At 37.2% G+C, this 24,392-nt stretch overlaps 1 protein-coding gene across 4 annotated transcripts in view; it reads left to right on the top strand.

Annotated features, from left to right (window-relative positions):
* The window catches only part of TMEM132D (transmembrane protein 132D), a 262,231-nt gene that overhangs the window by 13,166 nt on the left and 224,673 nt on the right, over nt 1-24,392 (top strand). The window contains exon 2 of one of the 4 annotated variants that reach the window (XM_068653582.1): nt 18,177-18,229. The exons of the other annotated variants lie outside the window; for them this stretch is intronic. The gene's annotated coding sequence lies outside the window, so the exon portion shown is untranslated. The remainder of the gene's footprint in view (nt 1-18,176; nt 18,230-24,392) is intronic. 4 annotated transcript variants of the gene reach the window in all.

Consider the following 24,392-nt stretch of genomic DNA (forward strand, 5'->3'; position numbering starts at 1 on the left):
AGTATATGCTTCATGGGCTCTGTGACCTGCTTTAGTCAGGTAGTGTATGGACAGACAGTGCCCATCACCAGAATGGTTCCAGGTGGTCTGATGTCCTCACACTCCCCTGCCACATACACATACCATAGCCCAGTAGCAAATAACACACACATTTGGCCTTATTTTATATAATTTTGCAGTTTAGTAGGATAACTATCTCTCTGTATAGATCTATACATATATCTACATAGATCTAGCCATCTCTATATAGCTATCCTACCAAACTGTAGAATTGCCCTCACTTTAGTTAAAGCAGTTTGAACTAAGAGGACATAATCCAACCTACACAAAATGTATTTTGGCTAAAGAGCTTAGATGATACAGGGCAATGGGGAATTGAGCATTGAAACTATTGTGTCTACCATGCAGTCTTATACTGAAGAACTGGGAAAGGAGCTTTGTTCTGTTCACCAAAACAAGTGAAATGTTCTGGAATTTTTAAACCAGTGGAATGTCCCTGGTGGGAGACAACTGAAATTTTAACTTTAGTTTCAGATTAAAACAAATATTGCAACATCATCATTTTTCATACCATAAATCACTCTTGATTTTGCCTGTTGTCGTGGTTCCACTCAAGTGGGCAGCCGAGCTCTACCACAGCTGCTCTCTCACTCCCCCTCCTCAAAGAGGAATGGGGAGAAAATACAATGAAAAGGGCTCAAAGGTTGAGATAAGGACGAGATCACTCAGTAATTATTGTAATGGGCAAAAGAGACTCGGCATAAAGAGATAGTAAGATTTATTGCCTATTACTAACAAGCTAGAGAAGTGAGAAACAAAGGAAAGAAACCAAAAGCACCTTCCCCCCCTATCCACCCTCTTCCACTTCCTCTCCCCGAGTGGCACAGGGGAACGGGGGAATGGGGGTTATGGTCAGCCTACAGCACTTCTTCTCTGCCGCTCCTTCTCGGTCACTCTCGTCCCCTGTGCTGTGGGGTCCCTCCCACGGGATGCAGTCCTTGATGAACTGATCCGGCGTGGGCTTCCCACAGGCAGCAGCTCTTCCAGAACTGCTCCAGTTATGGGTCTGTACCACGGGGTCCATCCCTCAGGAGAAAACTGCTCCAACCTGGCTCCCCCACGGGCAGCAGCTCCTGCCAGGTCACCTGCTCCTGCGTGGGCTCCTCTCCACGGGCTACAGGTCCGGCCCGGAATCTGCTCCGGCAGGGGTCTTCCACAGGCGGCAGCCTCCGTCGGTGCAGGGCCACCTGCTCCACCGTGGTCTCCTCCACGGGCTGCAGCGTGGAACCCTGCTCCACCGTGGTACTCCCTGGGCTGCAGGGGGACATCCTGCTTCACCATGGTCCTCACCACAGGCCGCAGGGGACTTCTGCTCCAGTGCCTGGAGCACCTCTCCCCCTCCTTCTGCACTGACCTTGGCGCCTGCAAGGCTGTTCCTCACTCCCTTCACTCTCCCAGCTGCTGTGTGGTGCAGTGTTTTTTTCCCTGTCTTAAATGTGCTCTCACAGAGGCGCAAAACAACATCGCTTATTGGATCAGCTCTGGAAAACAATGGGGCCCTTCCCAAACATGGGGCAGCTTCTAGATCCTTCTCACAGAAACCACCCCTAAAGCCCCCTGCTACCAAAACCTTGCCACGTAAACCCACTACACCTGTCTCTAATAATCTAATGTCACAAAGAACCAAGGTGGATTTTTGCTTGTTTTCGTAATTATTTCATGTCAGGTGGTTTGTACTTTCTCACCAAGCTGAAAGGAAAATTAAATAACTGATGCTCACTTATTTCTTTATATTCAGTGGTTGAAAAGAGCTCTTTTGTTTTTGCAGTGAAATGTTTTCTCATTCATGTGAGCTTCTTAATTCTCTCCTCTCCTCTCTCTCCTCTCTCTCCCTTTTTTTTTTTTTTTTTTTCCCAGTAGCAAAGGGGTTTTCTCAGCATTCCTTCCTTTGTATAATGGAAGCTCATACTTAGCAAATACCCTCGGTGTTCTTCCTTGACCTGCTGGCAAAAGGTGATATTGAAATTGTTTTTGTTTCCTTCTCAATTGAAACAGATTGCACAGCTTTTGCAAATAGACATTGCCTTCTGCCCTGGAAAACTAGTCATCAAATGTGCTGGTAAGAGAGAAATGATGCATTTTGTGGTACTATAGATACGATGCAACTTAAGGGAAAGAAATAATGAAATGAGGTGGTATTTTATACTGCAATGAAAACTGTGCTAAATGCAATAAATTGTTTGGAGTCAAGGTCTAGATTTGCTGGAGAAATGTGCAAAAACTTTATAATTTGGCTATGGAGAATGGTTATAACAGACCTGGAATTTAAAAGGTGTTTTCCTCAGGTATAGTGCTGGCACATTAGCTGAACAGCAGTGCTTTTCCATATTTTGTCTTGAATTCTATTTGCTTAAATCTAGATGGTTGCCACAAAAAAGTATTTGATACAATGCTGTAAGAGTCAGAAAACTTCTAACTGCTTATTGCTAATCTAAATCTGAAAATTTTCATGGATGGTATGGCTCCTTAGTAAGCTAAGTCATCCTCACTTGGGATTGCTGCAGTTCCTCTTTCTCTCTTATGTTGCTTTGGCACTTACGCAGTTGAGTGCAAAGAGCCATGCAGAGAGTTGACTGATCCAGCTGAAAAGCCATCTTTTTTTTTTCCCTTCATTTGTTTGTTGCTTTTTTTTTTTTCTTCAGACACCAAGTCCAATAGTCCCTGCAGTTGCAAAATGAGGTATTTGAGCTCCCTGATCTGATGGAAAACTAACCTACTGAAAAGAAAAGCTTTCCAGCAGATATGGGACTGTGAATCACCTCACCTTGAGGCCACATCCTCTGCGTATCTGAGATAAATGAAGACTAAGGAATCTGTGGCTGACAATGGAAGCAGAATGGCTTCTTTGGGCAATAGCCTTAAATTATGCTTTGTGTTTGTGGGATCAAACTGCACCTTCAGTAATTGTTTCCAGACCTTTTCATTCTTATTTCTTTGTAGAAAAATCATGATTGCAGAAATCAGATGTACATGCCTTTTGGAGTGGCATGACATGGAAACCAGTCAAAATGGAAAAAAGTTTCACAGTGACCACTTTAATAGTTATGACTGCCATTTTTGGCTGATTGGCCTTACCAAGCAACATCCCATTCCATCTATAAATCAGAAACACTTTAAAAATAATAGTCTAATAGTAATATTTCGTTATGACCAACGTAAAGCCAATTCAAGTTGGACAAAAATATGATGATCAATAAAAAAAAAAAATTATCAACCCCAGTTCTCCCTCAGTAAACTTGTTTTCATTGCTTAGTTAAATTTTTGGGGTGAGGAAGATTCCCACAGATTATGATGATAATGTGGTGGAAATCACTAATCTTTATAGTTTGGCTCAGCTATAATATTCCAACCTGATATGGATACTACATATCTGTATGCTGAGTGTTTTGATGAGCAAGTTGAAAGATTTTGGAAACACCTTTATTCTTTGTCCAGCCAAACTAAATCTAAGTAGCTGAGTTCCATAGCAATGATGATAGAGACTGCAGTATGATATTGAAAATCACACAAGAGTTTCCAGGAAGAAACTTGGGCTTTATTTCCTAGCCCCAGCCATATGGCTGTGGACATTTCCAGTTACCACCAATGGCTGCTGTTTCAACAGTTTCCAAAAAGCTGAGCATCCCCCATTCATAATCATGGACCTATACCAGCCTAGTGTTTTCTTTTTGGCTTTTCGTTCTGTTCTGATCATTACAGGCTACTATTGTATGAGATCTCTCACATCTTCCTATCACTCAGGCAGTTCCCTGTTCTTACTCACTTGTTTTTTTTTTTTTTGTTTTGTTTTTTTGTTTTTTTTTCTATCCTTATGAACTAGTGCTGTGACTAAATTGGTAAGTCTTAATAGCTCATCATGTCTCATGTAGGCTTGCTGTTTCTGACCCCGTTTTCTCTTCCACTGCCAGAATGTACGTACTGGTAGACAGATACCATCTGGGAATTGTAAAACTCTCACAAGTACCACAGCTATAGTTTTTGTGTATCAGGATACAAGGACTACTACAAATGCTAACTAATCTGCATTGGAGTTGCAATTTTTTAAAACGATGTCCATCTTAATTCTTAAGGCATCCAGTTTTAGGTCAAAATCTGTAAGATCACAAGAGTTTTTTCTTTTTATTACAGTGGAATGGTTAAACCAGCATGGGGGCAAATAGTTGTTTGAGTCATGCACCAATTCCTAATTATACTTGTGTGCTTCCTTGATGGAATTCAAATAAATAATTTTGTTGTGTGAAAGAAGTAGCATTATATTTATTTCTAAACTCTTTTTTTAAGATGTCAGCATGTAGCCCTGAGGATATGAAAGAAAGGTAGAACTTGTCAGCCTCCCTGCCTGTTCTGAATTAGTCTGAACCTATTGGAAATGAAAGGTTCAGAGAGCACAGATGGAATAGATTGAAGTAGCAGCTTTGAGTGAATTGAAAGGGCAAGTTTACTGGCTAATCATGATCTCTATGAGCAGAAAGATACCCAATAGATATAGATTGAAATTGTCAGACACTGTAAAATACTCAAAAGAACTGTTCAAGGCCTTTTCCATTCCAGTTCTTGCTTATAGTAGCCACCTTTTTAATTAAATTCTTGTTTGTTTCCATGCAATGAAAGTAAAACATGGAAGTATATAATATTTATTGAATTGTTGAGCCATTTTTTTTTTTTTTTTTTTTTATTGGCATTTTTCTTTTAAGATAAAAAGAAAATTGCACAAGTACATCTGTTTGGAGATTATATTTCTTCATTCTGTAGATGAAATCTGAATTTGCAGAAACATTTGGCTTTTAGCTTAAACACCAAAATGAGTAGTGAGAATTTTAGTTAGTCTCAACATTGTGATGCATGCTTTCAAGAAAGTCTGTCCTGAAATTTCACAATGGGAAATTGTGAATGCTGAATGCTTGGGAACCCTCCCATGCTAGTTGAGGGAGCAGAGCACTAGAAAATCTAGGCCCTGTATCTTTTGAAAACTTTAGCATAATTCCTAGCTCAGTAGACGGAATCTTGGCTAGGTTTTAAGGATACTGATTTGGTATTAAGAACTACTAAGATTGTGCCAAGGGTTGATGAAGTGATTTTTTAAATTTTGGCTCTCATCTCTTCTGTTTAGAGAAGGGAGTGATATCATACTTAATAGTTTTATTTAAACAGTTTTTGACTCAGATTTTGACTTTATAATGTTTGCTTAACTTTTAAAAAAAAAATATATATTTATTCTGTATTTGTCACTTCAGGTTGATCTTTAAGAACTGCAGTGAACTTTTCAAGGTTTATAAACCACCTTCTCATACAGATTTTTAAATGCCTAAAATAGGAGACAAAAAGCAGATAGTACACTGGGGTGCTAGTATATGAAAACAGCAGAAGCATTTGAAATTATTCTTTTGTTTTCATTCTAAATAGCAATATCTTTTGTTTTTTAATTCAGATTTTCTGCTCCACTCTATACATTCAATTTCACTGATATCTTTTGCCAGCAGTTTAAAATCTGTCTTGAATTTCAAAGCCACTATCAGAGCAGTCACTAATACCTTAAAGTCCATGATTTGCTCCAAACACCTAGTGTACAAAATAAAGAAATTAAGATTGCTGTAAAACTGTCTTGAAGTGGATTTACAGCTATCCCCTTTTTTCAATGTTAGAACTAAGATTCACATTTTGCTGAAAGACTTGAACTGACAAAAGGACTTTGTACTACAGCCAGTGTTTTTTACTACAAAGTCCTTTAACTTCTCTAGTGCCTTACCAAAACTTTTCTGTAACACTAACAGCCTTGTATGAACTTTAAATATAGGAGGACTTCCCAGAGGTTTTGGTTGCTTTCCTGATGTCTTCAGATGACATGTGCTAGTTTCAAGTTTTCTTATGCAGAGAGCAATATGTGAGATAAAATTCCTGTCTATTCAGATTCAGTCATTGACTTCAGCATGACCAAGACTTCCTTCCCTTACTCTTGATTAATGCTTTGGAGTGGGTTAAAATAAAATCAGATATGTGCATTGTCTCTGAGATGTAATATGAAGTTACACACCTGTGCTCTTTTTTGGTTAAGTCCAGCTCTTCTGCTAGAATTTGCCAAAAAGGAAAAAAAAATCCCCTTAAAATGTTCTACTGTATTAAGGACAGATTCAGTCATCATTAGTCACACTTTGCAAAGTTTTATTCAACAGGAATCCCCCTCCAAAATGTTCAGGATGGTAGAAACTGGCTTCTCATATTTGGATGAAAAATAGTAGTAGAAAAATGAACAACATGGGACAATACTACAGTTTAATTTATATACAGAAAATTTAAGTACATGTTTTGACAGATGTAATACCCGGAGACTTGTTTAGCTTTGCACAGCAGCTATCATCAGCAGCATCTGTATCGTCTTAATTTGTAAGATCAGTCCTGTCATAAGCTACGACACAATGCTCTGCTGATGCTGCAAGCTGTTTCTTGTTTTGGAAAAGGTGGAGTAATGTGTTAACAGCATGAATTCAATAAAGAATAGATGGGAAAGTGCATTAGCTATTAGTCTGCTAACTTTATAAGGTGCAGTGTTTTCTCAAGTCTGAGGAACCTAATGAGTAATGATCAGGGGACTGTCAGGTAGCTGCCTTAGCATCATCTACAAAACTGCACTGATCAACAGTGTGCAAACAGCTTGTGTGTGAGGTGTGTAGAGGTCTGTCCACTGGGCTGCTCCTGCCCTCTGTTTGAAGGAATGGCTCTACACACCAGCTACGGCTTTTATTATATCACGCATATTTTCTTGTGAATGCTAATCAAAATCTCTCCACTCACAGCTGTGAACTGTTAGTCTGGAAGGTAATAATGTCCACAACCCCTTAAATTTTGAGGTCTCAGCTTATATCTCTGTTTTATCTTACATATTCATGTTATTCCTGTTGCTTGAAAGAGGCTGTTTGCAATAGTATGTCTTTTGCTTGTATTTACTGACTTTGGTAGAGAGCTATGGATTCCTTCGTGTCCTGTACCCCTCAGCTTGGCACCACACTTCATGTTTCTGGTATGCAGGGAAAAAATCTTAAAATGAAACAGTGGAATACATTATATCCCTTTAAAGTTTTTAAAGACAAATGACAGGTATTTGAACAAGTGTCTTACCCTGAAATGGTAGAAAACATGTCCAAACAGTGATATCAGTGATATTCTGAATAAATAAATGAAATCCTAGGAAAAATGGTGGAAGCCATGTCTACAGACGGAGTTTAGTATTAGAAAGGATGAGACTGGATTAAAGGATTAGGTGTTTCAGTGGGACAGCAGGGTTGGGAAACATCATCAAAGCCATATCAGCCCTCTGTGTGGTTTCTGTGAAGCAGCTCAAAGGGACTGAAAATCAGCAAGTCCTGATGTCCTTTCCAAGCAGACTCCCATTGATTGGCTTGTTCTTTAGACTTTCATTGATTGTAGAATTGAACAACATTCTCCTTTCCCAGGATTAAACAAATTACTGATATTGTGCAAGATGATGATTTTTTTCCTCATTCCCAAATAAAGCTTTTATGCTTCTTACGTGCATGGTACAGTACATATTTGCTTCCTAAAATTACGTTATTATTATGCTGATTCAGAGATGGTTAATATCACAATATCCATTGTGAAATTCCAAAATGAATTTCTAATCAGAAATGGATATTGTGATATTCTGATTCTATTAAGTTGGACTTGTTTCAAATCTTACCAAATTTGCAGTTTTTAGAAAAATCTAAAATTCCCTTATGAAGAAATCTATAGTCTCGTATGTTTTTTATATGTGCATAGAATCTGCAAACAGGTGAACTGATTATATACCATTTCAGAGAACTTGGCTACTGAGACATGATTTAGAACACTGGAATAATTCAATAGCTATTTCCCTTGTAGGCTCCCTTTGAATATCTAGTGGGTGTATTGTTCAGAGGCAATTCTCCTTAGGAGGCTGCTTGTCTAAGCAAACCCATAGTTATCATGCTAAAGACCTCCTGTTTATTTTTATTTCTTTGGTGGGGACAGAAAGAAAATAATGTTGAGAGCAATTCATTAGTTATTGGTTTTGGAATATAATGTGTCACCTTTGTAGTGTCTTCACAGTATATTAATGCAGTTGGGTGTGGTTTTAATGTTGTCTGGTATTGAGAGCTTAACGCTAAGCTACTCTGCACAATGTCTAGTATTTCATTATTCAAAAAACAAGTGAACGTAAAACCAGCACGACATTTCTTTAACACCTGCTTGTGCATAAAACAGAATATTTTTTAAAAATCACAAAATAAGTGTTTTAATAAAGAATATGTGAGAATTTGAATTTGGTTATTATTAATTATTATTAATTCAGGAAAAGAAGTGCAAAATTAGCACAACCTTGGCTGAAGTTTATGGCTTTGAAGAAAATGGGGTCTCAGAGGAACAGTAGGACTCAGGCTTGATTAAACTGGGATTTCAGAAATTCTCTGCACTGAATGAAATAAAAAGGCATTCAACCTAATTAGATAGTATTGTGGAGGGATAGGAGGAAAAGAGGTATTTCTCACCCATTGGCTTTTTATACAACCTTTAATCCATGGGGTGTGTCTAACTATTTTGGTAGATTTTTTTTTTTCTTCTCAAGAGAATTTAGCCTGGAGTTGTAACCTTTTTGATAACTTTGCTTAGGAGGACTTGAGAAGGAAACCATCCAATGTTCCAATTAAAACACAGACTTTCTGCAGGCCTGCATTGTAATTTTTCCCAATGAAAGAGTTCATATTTGGATCAAATACCTTTCTTCTTTTTTGATAAGGGAAAGATATCCAGGAGGAAATGCACCTGTTCTCTGTACTTCTCTCTCCAGTTAGTTGCTTGTCTGTTATGTTAGAAGACGCCCATGAGGAGTCTGAAATGTCACCCAGCTGAAGCCAGTCCAGTCCATCGTTTTGGTACTGTGATAAAAAAAAAAAAAAGGAAACACACCTTTTACTGGAATTACTTTTTGGTTATGCCAATGTAAGGGAGGAAATTTAATTCCAAAAATTTACAGTTCAATGGAACAGTGCTTTACTCTTATTTTGTGCTTTTGATCAGGTGGCTTCAAACCACCTTATGAAGGAATTTTGCTGATGAGGAAAATGAGGCTGAAAAAGGAAGCATGCTTTCTTGAAAACAAAGGAGACATTTGGGTTTAGAGTACAGAGATTCCAGAATCTTTCTCTGTTGTGTTAGACTACTTTTCTGCAGGTTTTCTTATCAGGTTTCAAAATTCACACTGAACTCCATGACAAACAGGTTTAGACTACAGAAATACTGTTCCTAGCTGTATGGTTTTGGAGCTTACCCACTCACATTGCAGGGCAATTTGCAATGCTTGGCATTGTGTAACTATGTTCATGTATCTTCAGAAAAGTTGACAAGCTGAATGTGTCAACTTACTGTCAAATATCTATTTGTTTGGACAGCTTGGCAATCAGTGGAAACATTGTTTAAGGTGCTGCATGCGTTTTAGTTAAAGCCTCGATGAAAAACTTTTTTTTTTCTGATGATTGCCTATGGAAACAATTTCCTTGTGGCCTAATATGTCCCAAGATTAAACAAGTGTAACTGAATTATGTATTTCATTTTTTCTCCTAACATTCTTAAATCAGGAGAATTCCAGTTCTGCAACTACAATGACACAGTTCAAAATGCAGTATTCCAGACAGACTGAAAAACAAACAAACAAACAAAAAAACCACCACAGGTGTGAAAAGTAAACTGGCACAGCGTGGCTAGGCTGGCTTCTGTTCCAAATGCCAGTCACTCACTTTGAATTTATACTGCAGATCCTAGGTCAGAGTTTGGATTACTCTTAAGAAATTTACTGTTCTTTTTGCTGCTGAAAAGCCTGGCTATAATCCATTAAGTATGGATTTAATATTTTATTTTTCAAAAATTTGAAGGTTTACTTGAAAGAATAGAAGTCTCAGAAGCTTGGGCTGATTCCTATTTTATTCATGACTGGCTTGAATGTACAAAGGATGAATAAGAATTAAAACAAATAATTGTTATCCAGTTTAAACATCTTGAGGTTAACATGAATTAAACTTGAGTTCTTAAAAATGTAAGGCTACTCGTCTTTCTCTTTCACTGTATTTGAATCTGTCATGTATAAATACTTAGTTTAATCCATGTATCCCATTCACAGAAACAGCAGCAAAACCTTATAAAATAAATATATTGTATTAGTAAAAGAAGCATCTGCATCCCTGTATTAATAACAGCCCACCCACAACCTTTAAATATCCAATCACTGTAATGGTTTATGTTCAGGAATCAGCTGTAGCAATTTGTGTAATGGAGAAAGCAACTGTTACTGAGCAGTGCTGAATGATCAAATTTTATTGGTTCATAAAAACCTTGGAGGTTAATATCTTTGTTTTGTGAAACAGATGTTTAATTCCGAGCCCAGGCAATTGCCTCTTTCATGTTTGGAGAGGAAAAAAAAAAAAAAAAGATGTTTTAGATTACAGTTGACTGTGTAATTGTATATGACAGATGTATTAAATTAGCCTTTCCCAAAGCTTTCAGAGTTTTGCCTCTCTGAACTGTAAATTTTACTTGACTTTCTCATTTACAGGTGGCATGAAACCATTCTGTGCATGTTTCATGTTTCTCAGGACAAAATATTCCAAGTTTGCTGTGAAGTTACAGACCACTTACATATGGGTAGAAGACAAATTTTCTAGCATTTATGCTTCAGACAATAAAGTAAAAGGGGAGAAAAGAAGGAACCCTTAAAAAGAAATTCTGCATATGCTTTTGATTTGCCTAAATCCAAAATCTGAATGCTGTCCAGGTTTAATATTCCAATCTGTGCTACAGTCTGCTTTCACCCCTTGAGTGCACCAGGGTGTTCTGCAAGGATTTAATGAACCAGGCACTTCTGAAGTCTTATTAACAATATATGAATTGTATTTTAACCCATATCATAACCCTCTACTGATGAAAACACAGGACAAACCTTTTATAAAATGGAATGCTGTGTATGTAGGTAGGACTTGTGGAGCATATATTTCATCTGATTTTCAAAGAACCCTGGCTAAATTCAGCAATCTCTTACCTTGATGTAATGGTGGAGCAGTTCCTGTAGAATTACTATGGATTTACTCTGCTTTAATAGGAAACAGAATTTATTCCCTTAGATTTTTAACAGGAGAAGAAACTTTCTAATTAAAATCACTTCTCCTTTCAGAGCACATGCATTTGATACATATTCTTTCCCTGGCTTTATTTCTTAATATGCAAAGCCTTTCTAGGATCTCTTCTTTAAAAGATGACATCTGTTTTGTTTCTGGCTTTGAAAATGACCTTAAGAAAACATTTGAATTCCCTGTTTTGTATTTTCACCTTTACAGTGTTTCAAAAAAGTGACTATGAAAACCATACTTGGGGAAAAATATCTTAGTCATGTTATTAATTACTCATTAAAAAAAAAAGGCGGACAACTTTTAAAAATAAATAAATAAATGGGGGATGTATCAATTTATGAAATATCTTCACTAGATAACAGACAGTTTAAAATCGAGGTAGCTTATAACAAGAAAATTAACTTTCTCCAATTACAAAAAGAGGGATTCCTGCTTAGTGTTTATTTATCAAAAAAGTGGAGCTCCATTGCTCTCAGAAAACTGAAGAGTTACCGTGACATTAACGTGTCCTAAGAATGAAAATTTGCAAAAGCTTTTTTGATTGAGCACTTGCTTATATAGTTATAACCTAAATGTATTCTTGAAATGCTTTGAAAAGACCCTTCAGAAAAATTTGACCCAATGATACTAGGCCAATAAACTCGGTGAATTCTGGATTGAGTCAAAGGAGGTTATTCTTAATGAAGAATTTGTTTCTTGGATGGCTTTTTGGAATGAACATTCAATACAAACCTGAATCTTGTGAGGTTTAATGAGATCATTTCTTACTACTAGAGTTAACTGATTAAACAAATACATCGTTATGTGTCAGTTTATATCAGTTCTGAATCTGACTCTTGATCCCAGAGATCCTGTTCATAGCTGTTATTCTTAATTGAAAAAATTCCAATCAATTTCAGTGTTTCTGCTCATGAGAGCAGAAGGGACAAGCAAGTATGATATTAGCATTTGTTTCTTCATTCTGTTAAACCAATGTAGTGGCTAAAGAATATTTTGTGTGCATAAGTGGGAAAGAAAGTACATTGGACATAACTGCAAAGTAGTTTTTTCTACTGTTCACTCATCTGCTCTGCAAGCTAACATAAAGTTCAAAGAAAGTTTTTCTTTTATATGATTTCCTTATTCTTTGGAAAAGTTGAAATCAATTCAGATAGATTTATTAATGGTTGCCTTAATCAGATTGTTAATGGCTATGTTTGCAAGACTGGCCATATAAGTTGTCTTATTTCCTGATGGTTATAGTGTAATAATTATTGATCTCTATATTCTGTATTAGGGAAAAATTCATAGAGACTTACTGCTAACAAAAGAAGCTTTTTGCAGATGATAACTCATTGAGTTTTTGGGAAGGCATTTGTCCATGTCTTATGACTTATTAGTGCTAATGGGAGTCATACATACAGTGGGAGGCAAAATCAGCTATTAACCTACGTAGCAAGCTGTGAAGTATTGTAAATTCTTCCTGTCTATGTTATGATGGGATCCATTTGTGTGACAAGCAGGATGAAGATGAAGTAATCATGTATCTTTCAGAGACTGAAAAACAGCTGAGAAAGAACAGATGCAACAGGGCCTCTGCAATGATGAAAATTCAGCTTTTCCAGTTCCTGTGGGCTGGAGAGGAATGGGTAGGATTTGCTGAGAGACACTGTTAATCTTATGAATCTGAACCTGATCCCAAAAACACAGACCAGTCCTGCAAGGACACATAAGAAAGTGGATATAAATTCCTACTTCATTGTGTTTTACCTAGCCACGCTAAATTTTCTCTGGTTTATATTGTTAATCATATGGCTTCATGTGAACTTGGGATAGTTTCTGGTTGCACTAGGAATAGGAGAGCTTCCATTTGCATATAAGCTACTTTTATGTTGTTGTTTGTATTCTAATAACATATCCTCAAATAGGGAAATAGTGACTTCTGCAATGTTCTCATTGGCCTCATATTTTGAACTACTTAGAAACTGATCTTGGAATCAACTCTATCTTTTCATATAGACTAGATGTAGCAGTTGCAGATATACTCTTGCTGCAACTATTCTGAAATCAGTTTCTGCAGAAGAAAGTTTCAGTGGTTTTGTTTGTTTGTTTTCTTCACGGAGTAAAACTAAGATTTCTGGGATTTTCCCCTAACTTCTGTGAATTTTGTCTGTTACAGTATATGTACATAGCCTTGAGACCATTAATAAGTCCCACTTGTCTGTGGTCTTCTAGCTCCCTTTTGGTGACATGCACTAAATCAGTATGTGACTGACTTTTCTGGCAACAGCCTGTTGGAAACAGAGTGCCAAGTAGAGCCTTCTGTAGCAGAAATCCATGGGGTAACTTAAATAATTGAAGAAATTATATTCAGAAGCTACGTTGGGATTCTGGCATTTGAAATTAATTTTACCAAGATGAAAATGTTTCAAGCCAAATCAAGCGTTACGCTTTAGAAGTAGGATTTTGCCAGCTGGTCCTTATTTTTTAATTTTTAATGTATTTTATTTGTAATATTATCTTATTTTTGCATTTCCTTCTTATGTTTGTGCATCTAATAAGGCAGACTGGACTGGTAACAGTGGATTCTTAATAACTTTAGATTTGAACTACTTAGTGAAGTCATCTGGTTGCATAAGACTAGCCAGAGAGGACGACTTACAGCAGAAATGCTTGAGTAGCCCAAAAAGACAACACAGAATGTGTTGTCACACACCATGTCACACATCACACCTATATGATTAGTACTATATTTAATGCCTGGTGAGCACAAAGACTTTGTGCTGTGTGTTCCTGTCAGGGAGTACAGTAATAACTGGGATTCTCAAAATACAAGTTATGGTAGACAGGAGAAATGGAATATGTATCTTTGTTTATAGAAATGGTGTTCACATGCACCTTAATAGATGAGAAAGAGCTTTGCACAGGCATGTCTAGTGTTTTTGTATACTCTATTGGGAGCAGAAGTTTAAGTTATACTGCCTACTTTGTACTTTCTGATGATGCAATATTTCCCTAAAATACTCCTTTGAACTTACATGATGAACCTTTCATTAGTTGCATTTCCTTCACATGCACCAGAGAAATGTAAAATCTTCATAGAGTCTTTCTATAGTTGTGGTAAATCAGTGTCTCTATATCGATCACTTAGCTCAAGAACAATTGGAACTTGAGCTCAGGAGTTTTATTAATACACAAGGCATCTTTTCTCTTGGCTAGATTAGCATAATCATTATAATTAGAGAGTGCTTTTTGCTCCTTCAGTATCCTTTTGTAGCAGTCAAGGAATTAATTACACAAAGTAAGGAGACAATTCTTTGCTGAGAATTTTGTAAGTTTGGTTATTAAAGGCCTGCTCCCCTGCTGAGCCTGCAAGAGATCCTGACCAAATGACAGGATTGGATCTATGCATCGATGATATAAACCTCTGAAGGTAGATGATTGTTTTTCTCATTCAGATATGCATTTCAACCATTTAATTTGGAGGGGATGTGAGGTGGGTAGGAGAAAACGGTCAGACTCTGTCCAAGGTTCTGAAAGCCCGTAGCTGAACAGATTTGCTTCTGTTTCCATTGGAGATCTGACTTCAGTGGGAACAGGACAGAGCTTTGCCAGATTAAGACCTTGATCCAAGCAAGTTGTAAACTGCAAAGGTGATGTGATGGGACAAAGGGCATTACAGAAACACCACAAGACCTGTGGATAACCATCAGAGTCTATGGCAAAAATGGAGACCTAATTGTTACTGATGGGTTTTGACATTTTTCTGAACTTAGTCTTCACTTTGTGCTAGAGCATTAGATAAGTGGAATTTAATGTTCCCTGGCCTTACCAAAAGGAATACACAGTGAGGACTGTGTCTCAGTGGAAATATCAATGCTTTCATAAGTAACAAGAGGAAGATGAGACCAAAGAACAACAAGAGCATATGTTTTAGTTCCTGGCCCTGTGAGGTGAGAAACAATTTTTAACTGTGAGGAGGACCATGGCTAGTCATGGCCACCCATCCTCTCATGGAGTCCTCACCGCCATGAGAAAAGAAAGAGGACTGACCTTATGCACTGTGTAAATTTTCAAAGGTATAAAGCTTTTAAAGAACTTGTCACTGTAGGTAGGAAAGTGCTTGAGAGGGAGAAATAAGTATATGTCTTGCATTTCTAGACTGTAAAGCAGTGGCGTGGCAGAATTTAGGGCTTGCACCACGTTTTAGATACCCTTGTGTTACTTTGCATTCTTCCATCCTGATCTGCCTTAATGTATCACTTGTGCAATCACTTTCACTGAAGCAAAGATATGTAGTTATTAATGCACATGCTCTAAACCTGTGTGAGCAGAAGCTTTCATTTGCAGAGTCTGTCTTTAGGGCAGACTTCATTTGTATATTATCAAATAAATTATCATATAATTAGTTAGCAAGTTATTAACATTAATATAAACAAATACATGGCACATTTCTTCACAAAGATTGCCTTTAAATTATGTAGGGGTTCTAGTAAGCACACTTTATCCTTAAGAGTGATATTTTCTGTTTCCATATGTGTATGGAGATGTGAAGAAACTTGCCACTGATTCTTGTCTGTAGATACAGACCTATTAGGAAGAGGATTATGAGAAAACAAAAAAAAGCCACCAAACAAATAAAAAGTGTTTGTAATATAATAGAAAGTAGTACTCCTTTCACTGATCTATACAGAATATTTCAGTCTTCACTCTCATTGCTACATGTGTTTTTTGTTCAATTTCTGATGCGCTGAAGCTACAAATAGAAGAGTGATTGCAGCATGAGTAGATAAACTTGAACTGGCTTTCCTCTAACTGATGTAGGTACCAAGACCTATGAAATCTAATCCATTGTAAAGCTGCTACAGAATATGCTGAAACCATTATTTTGAGTTTACTGCGTCTGGCAGAGTGGGGTATTAGTGAGATGGAGGCAGTGTGGCTCCAAATCACTTCTCTTGTTTCCTTTTGTTTTTCTGTGAAGCTGCAAAGCATGTCTCCATCTGACCATTCATCTTACTCCCACTTTGAGATTTTTCTACAGACTTTTTTTTTTTTTTTTTTTTTTTGTTACCTCAGAGGCCTCCCAAGGAGGGGTGGTTGCTCTAAACATGTTTCCTCTCCTGTGCAATGTTGTTTGGGTTGTGGAATCTCTGCAAAACAGATCCGGGTTTTCTCCCTCTACAGGTTGTCCTTCTGTATACCATGCAGATTTTGCTCTTAAACAGAAAACCCCATCTAACAGCTGTGATCATTCATGCATGAACACAGTTTTTTTTCCTGTTTTACCAAAGGCAATCATGAATATCCTACTGAAAAGTGTTGTGTAGTAATACTGATAGGTAAAATTAAAAGTATCATTATATTTTGCATGTGAAGGATTGCAATGGTAGAATCAGCAGTCTCATGGTATTTGGTGCTTTTCAGAAATTATGGATTTAGATATGGATCCCACCTTAATTTATTTAAAAAAAAAAAAAGCTTCACATTTCTGTGGTTATGGAGGAAACTCTGAACATATTTGAGTCTTTAAGGTTTATATCTGAAGACAAATAAAAAGAAATCCTTAATATTTCTTTACAAGTTACTGCAATTCAATTTTTGTGAGACAAGAGAAAAACAGACTGAGACTATAGCAATGAGATGTATTAACTCTTAAGCCTGTAAGAGCAGACTGAAACGTTACTGCAACTGGTTTGTTTTTGTTTTTTTTCGTTGTTGGTTTGGGTGGTACAAGGAATTCAAAAAGAGCAATGAAAATATTTATTTTCAGTTTGACTTCTTGTTTATCTGTCTTCAAGTTTGTTAGGGGAACAATACTTTATTATAATGCCTTTAGCATCCTCAAATAATGGGTATTATAAGAACACAGGGTCAGACTATGCAGTTTAATTATTGCCTTCGTTTCTGGTCTGTATAGGCAAGTAACATTGTGAAAGATGTCTGAAAACTTGAAATTACAGACAGTACATATATTTACTCAAAGTATGTATTTCCTTCTTGGGGTCACCTACTAGTGTCTCCCAGTTTCTGCAGAATGCTCTACTGCTGTTAAAGTCAAAATCTCTGGAGCTATGCTGGGGACTTAGCCCTAGTACCCTACTGTCTGTAGCTTCCCTGAATTGGATCTTTATCTGCATTTAGATCATTCCTATCTCTGCAGATAAGAATAACAGCCGCACAACATGCAAGTAAGCTACAGGAGAATCAAAAATACTTATATTTTGCATATTTCATACAGATCTTGCATAAACATGGGTATCTCCTTCCCTCCCTCTGCAAATTTCCTGTGAGATGCCAGCCTGTTTCTGAAAAAGGCCTTTTTTTATGCAGTCTTACAGGTGCAGTGTGTTTTGGTCATTCAGCTTCATTCACTGAAGCTTTCATATCAGTGTCATTTCTTTATATCAGTCACATTTCTTTACTTCAGTAGTAATTTCAAGGCGTTCTAACAATGCAAAAGCATATTATGACAAAATGTGGAGGAAAAAGAATTCTCTTGGCACATATTTATTTTCATGTTATTAAAGAATGATGAAACTGGATTTTTCTTCTAACTCCAGCTCTTATTTTTGCCTCCTGGGAAAAGAATCCCTGAACCAGAGCTAATGGATGACTGATTAGAGAGCTGTACAACATTTTCGCAGTTAACATATTTTGCTTTTAAATATCTTTGTCTGAAAAGCACATCTTTCTCCATAGCAAAGCATAGTTGGAGAAGTAATCTCTAAGATGGAAAAGCTATTCCAGGGCCTGCCATGTTATTTTGTTTTGTTTTTCTTATTTAATCTAAAGCATTAAGGCAATTTACCTCGTCTCCTTCAAGGCATGTTGTTCTAATACATAGCTTCTACGGAATTATCTTCACTACAAATCTATATTTTCTTTTAAAGATATTAAGGCCAAGTGTAAAATGCAGTATTGAAGGAGTACATAGAAGCCCAACAGAGATGTTAATTGCAAGTTTTGTTTTCCTTTGATATATAGCTCTGAATACATCAACAGTGGTACGAATATTTTTTGGAAGAAAATATGGAGAGGTAAGTTAATTATATTAACTTTGCTCTAAACCTTTTCTCTTGCAAAACTTTTCTCTTGGTCATCAAGATTGAGTGCTAGATGTCTGTATGATGTCTGAGGTTATGAAGAGGAAGACAGAGTAGACACATAAGAACTTGCTTGTATGAACTGACAGCATGCCGTTTATGATTTTGAAATCTGCGAGGAGAATATGGAAACATTTGATGTCCAGCTGAAAGTTTTCTTTTTGCCAGGTGTCTGCCACCACTGCATAGATCTAATAGCTGGCATCTTTTCCAGTGAAATTCTGAGGTAAAGGAGAAGCAAAGGTTGGATGAGCCCCGTTGGATTGGTAATTTTCAGGTATTTCAGTGAAGTTATGCTAGGTGAATGTTTAATCTAAAGGAGGTCTTAGTAACACAGCCAGACTCCCAAGTGTGTTGAAATCCTGGGTGAGCTCTTCTAAGCCAAATGTTAATTTTGTTAACAAATCCTGTGCTAGAGACACTTATAAACCCATTTCTTTCTGACTACTAGTGCTGATGGCAGTGTGCCTAGCATATTCACTTTAGAAGGTGTCCTTGCCAAAAGACTGAATGCTGAGGATGTGCAGATGTAAGGGGTTTATTTAATGCTTTGTAACTTCTGAAGGAAGAGATCAAAATCTCCATACGTTAGAAAAAAAGTTAATCCTGCAGGGAATGCTTTCTCTTCCATAATACTTAGACTTCTGTGTTTACTTCTACTTGCACTGTCTGTAAGCAAGATGTATGAAAACAATTAACCTTGGCTAGGATTTTGAATATAAACATCTCCATATAATAACATGCCACATTCTTGTGGGTAGCTGGTGAATCCTATAGCGCTGTTTTGAGAATGCTCCAGAGAAACAGTATGGACACGCAGCTTGAGTATAGGCTCTGAGTAGTGCTATATGGACAAGTGTCCACATATATGAGGTCATAAAAATAACAACGTGTCTATATTGGATTTTTGTGTCTGGGTTTTGGTAGCTGAGGGCTGCAGGGTCCCCATGAGGTGAGGCCGGGGCTGCCCCATGCTGCACAAAGTTCCTGCCCAGTTTTTATGGGGTGGAGGTGGAGGGGTCAGGAACGAAGGTGTGAAGTTGAGCCTGGAAAACCAGTGTGGTTGTAGGAGGAAGGTGTTATTTAAATTTGTCTGTTTCTTACTATCCAAAACCAGTTTGTTTGGCAAACAAATAAGTCAGTTTTTCCAAAGAGTCTGTTCTTCCTGGGATGACAGTTGGTAAGTGATCCCCCTGTCTTTATCTCAACCCACAAGCTTTTTCATCTGATATTCTTCCTGTCCTGTCGAGTAGGGGGAGCGAGTGGTTGGGTGAGTGGCTGCCAGCCAGCCAGCCATGGCCACCCCCACGGACCTGTGTAGATATTTTTGTCATGTGGGCATAACCATCCCATCCGCAAAGATGGGATTTCATTTTCACAGAATCACAGAATTTCTAGGTTGGAAGAGACCTCAAGATCATCGAGTCCAACCTCGAACTTAACACTAACAGTCCCCACTAAACCATATCCCTAAGCTCTACTAACAGTCCCCACTAAACCATATCCCTAAGCTCTACATCTAAACGTCTTCTGAAGACTTCCAGGGATGGTGACTCCACCACCTCCCTGGGCAGCCTGTTCCAGTGCCTAACAACCCTTTCGGTAAAGAAGTTCTTCCTAACATCTAACCTAAAACTCCCCTGGCGCAACTTTAGCCCATTCCCCCTCGTCCTGTCACCCGGCACGTGGGAGAACAGGCCAACCCCCACCTCACTACAGCCTCCTTAAGGTACCTGTAGAGAGCGATAATGTCACCCCTGAGCCTCCTCTTCTCCAGGCTGAACAAGCCCAGCTCCTTCAGCCGCTCCTTGTAGGACTTGACCAAAACTATTGCTTATTTGGACTAGTTTTCCAGCATATTTGCCCTTGAGTCAAACCATTGGATACAGGCAAAATAACAGGACCTTTCTAAAATAGAATGCTGTATCTAAGCTTGTGCACTGCTGGAAAAATATCAATTCTTAACAATATGAGTAAAAGACCGTTAATTTATGCCTCATAAACATAGGTGAGCTATGTCCGCTACCATTAAGGAAGCTGCAGGTGAAATGAAACGTGGCCCAGTTACGAGTAGTAGAGATAGGATAGGACTATTGATGAAAAAAACAAAAGGAGATTTTGTGTAGGAATTGGAAGAAGGGTGGGAGTTCTGGTCTTGTCATCCTAGATTTATTTGTGTGTGAGATCCGTGAGCAGCAGGATTGTCCCTCTCCAGTTTCACCACATATGGAATTATGGAAGGCATTTTTGAGGAAAATTAGGAAAAAAATGGGAATGCAAAAGCGCTATGATCTATCTGAATGTTAAGACAAACAGCCTAATTTGTTCTCCTTTAACTGATTACTTAATGTTTAATTTCATCCTGTGCAAATAACTGGGGTAAGTAGGGGGGAAGTGCACTTCAGGTATTTACTTTTTTTGTGTTGCTACTGGTACAAATATATGTGCAACTTAAGGGTCGTCTTGCAGCATGTTTTTGTTTATAATTTTTGGAGACCATGCCTTTAGTTTCTGGAGTTTTTTCCATTTAGTGTATTACTAAACCTGTTGTAACTTTAGCTCTTTAATGCTATAGAAAACTGCAGAAATATCTTTTATTGAAGGGTAGAAGGAAAGATTCTTTTCATTTATGTGCATATTTTTTCATTCATTTTTTGATACATCTTTCAAATCTGGATTTCTGTAGCACACTCTGTATGCCTAGTGTCTACTGTCTATCTGTACTAAGGCTGAAACTGCTGATACTTTGCAGCTTTTCTACAGTAGGTCCTGCAGACAGATGAAGCTAATTTGTCTTGCTGTGGACTTTTTCAACTAGTATACTGAAATCTGAAGACGTGAATGTGATGTATAGTACAGGTAATTACAGTAAAATATCCAACAGAGAATGGGAATTGGAAATCTGTTATGAAACAATCATACTAAAGATTTAAAAAATGTAATCTGTGGCCAGTGATTATAATATAAAATCACTTTTTCACGTACCTCTGCAGAGAACTTTTCCATCATCTAGGCTTACCTCCAGGGCAAATGATTTGATGGTCAGAGAAGAGTTTCTTTCGAAATAGGAAGCAGTCTGTGTCATAAAAGTCAAGGAAGATTTGACCCCAATACTAGACATGGATCTGGTATAAGCCCCAGGAACTGATGTGCTTTATACCTGATTTAGAAGACAGTTGCCTGCTTTGTCACCAGATCTTAAAACTGCATCTGATACTTGATTGCTTCAAAGAGTTAACTGGTACTGCAAAGTTCTTTAAAATGCTTTAATGTTAGGTATTGTAATAGGACAAAGTAACACTGTCCTACCAGATTATTTTTACATTCTTTATTCCACGAGCTTGCTCAAGGCATTGAGTTTTCTTGTTAATGAACCTGTCCAGAGAAGGTATAGAAGAAATGCTGCATGTGATCCTTAATATTCAGTTCTCCAACAATTTTATTGGCCAACTAATTTTCCAAAAGCTTGGGACTACAACGTTTTCCATACCTGAAGAAGTAATTTTACTTCTATTGTTTATTAACCACGTAGTACCTTCTATATTCTTTGCTAGGTGATAAAATGACTTGGACGTTTTAATAATATCTGGCAAATTATTTTAATTTCCCCTTTTATATGATTAGTAATAGTCTAGATAGACATGTGGATAGCGTCTACTTGCTATGTGGATTCATGTATATATAATGTAATATTGAGCATGGATGGATATAGAAACTAATAAGCAATCATTATAATGGGTTATACTAAAAAATTCTAATCTGAGCACTTAAAGCACTTTAAAATAAAGGGTCAGGTTTTAGAATGTAAAATCAGTTTTGTGTTTTACAGCTTCAATTAATCACTATTGAAAATTGCTCCCCAAGACAAAAGAGACAAATTCTTTAGAATGAAATATTTTGCTCAATTTTTCTAAAGCATTTTGTCTATCCAGGGAATTCTCTATATGTGCTTTGTTCACAGTAAATATGCGTCTCACAATAGGAGGGTACATTACAGAACAACAAATTGCTGTTGTCTTTAGTTTGGCTTTAGGTTTCACTTAAATTACATTGAGAACACCATATTATGAGGATTTTAATATTTTTTTTTTTTCCAGGATATTTCCAAAGGTGCAGTAAGTGAAGTCCAATGTTAATAAACAGAACATCTGCAAATTAAACTGAATTGGGACTTACATTAATTACTTAAAACTCTAGAAAGTTTCTTGGAAAGAACTAGCAGAGAGTCACTCAAAAGGAACAGGAGTAACTAAAAAGTATATTGCTTGAGAAGGATCATCAGGTGTTTCTGGTTGTCATTTTCTTGGAGGAACTGGAACGGATGAGATTATACAGCTCTGAGGTGAATAAAGAAATATATTTTTTTGTCATGAACAAAAGCTGACAATACGAAACTCTTACCTCCAACTGCATCTTTTTCCTGGCTTTTGAGAGTCATAATTTATAGATTGCAGCTGTGTGCTTTGCATATAATGTTATGTAACTGTATTATAGAGTATGTGATATTATCTAGAACTGGAAAGAAATAACTTCAATTTCAGATACATAGCTTTAATGAGTTCCATTTGATTTCATTCCAAATACAGGAGACATTTGATGTGCTCCCAAATGCACTTAATTACTTAAGTATTATCAATAATAATTATGATAATTACTTTTGAAGATTCCAGAAAATCAGTATGCACTACACAATTCCCCTTCCCCTTCCCTTTCCCTTTCCCTTTAGGCATCTTGTAATTAGATTCTTTTTAGAAATCTTGTAATTAATTCATTATTTTTTTTATGTTTGGACTCGTGAATGACATTTAAGTCTCAATGACTTGTTGCCATAGCACACTTGTGTCCTTATAGATCATGGAAGGTGTCTTTGTGGTTTCCAGAGGCAAGCAAGTTAAGAATGTTAATGTTGGAGGAATCCCCAAATCTTGTGATTGTGCTACAGAATGTATAGGTGGTTGATTAGAAAATGATGACACAGAAAGATCTCTTAGAATCAGTTTAATAGAAGACTAAACTTGCAATGTCAGTTCTCTTCCTGCTCCAGTTGAACTAGAACTGTGTTCTAAGATACCTCCTTGTAGTACTTAATATTTTTATTCAGAACTTAACTTGCTGTGTGACCTTACTGAATTGTCTTGATATTTGGGTTGAAAAACAAATGCAATAGATTTTCCTTACAGCCCAATTTCAGCTTGAAATTATTTTCAGTGGTAATAATGGCATTAGGACTGACTTGGATGTAAGGATTTGGATATGTTGGTCTGTTCTTGCTCCCACCTTTGTTCCCATATTCTCTAATAGCAGCATAATCTGTTCCATTTAATAGTGTTAGTTCAATTGCATGACTTAGCTATTTGTACAATAGTGGCCAATGGTCTCCCACTGCAATGGAGGTAGTCCAGCAAGGAGTTTTTGGATGCTCTCCCTCTCACATCCCCAGATGCTTGCATCTCATTTTGGTCTCTATCTTTGTGGTGGCATTTGTCAGAATACTTCATCATAGTGCACCGTAGACATAATCACTGTTATCTCTACCTCCATATAAGCAAGAAGAACAGCTTGCAAAATGCTCCTTCACTAGACTTTGGGCCACTGTTCTCCAGTGTTAGCCTGTAAGCATAAAATTACTAATGTTCCCTGAGTCTTTGTTAATTAGAAGTCTGCCAAATCCAAGATTTAAAATATAACTTGGTACATATCAATGCCTTATTTTTATTCTTAATTGTGGTCTGGAGGCCAGACGGAGGAGTTCAAACTGCCTTCTTCACAGCATGCAGTTTTCCAGTATTTATTTAGTGCAAAGCTGTAGACCATACAAAGTAATCCCACTGCAATATCAACTCACAAACAATTTTCTAAAGCATCTTTAATGCACAGTGTTACTGTACCCAGAGGTATAGGAGAGCAGTATTAATGCAGGCATGATAGTTCTGAGTGTTCATATGAGTCCTCAGGGAATAATAAACAGCTTGAAATAACAACCAACAAATTCTCCAGATGCTTTTTATCCATGTGTCAGCAACCGTTTTGATTCCTGATCAATGCAGAATATTAAGACATTTATATGATTGAGATAAAAAACTGCCAGGTTGTACAA

The sequence above is a fragment of the Anas acuta genome, chromosome 17, assembly GCF_963932015.1.
Source record: "Anas acuta chromosome 17, bAnaAcu1.1, whole genome shotgun sequence".
Taxonomy (NCBI): domain Eukaryota; kingdom Metazoa; phylum Chordata; class Aves; order Anseriformes; family Anatidae; genus Anas; species Anas acuta.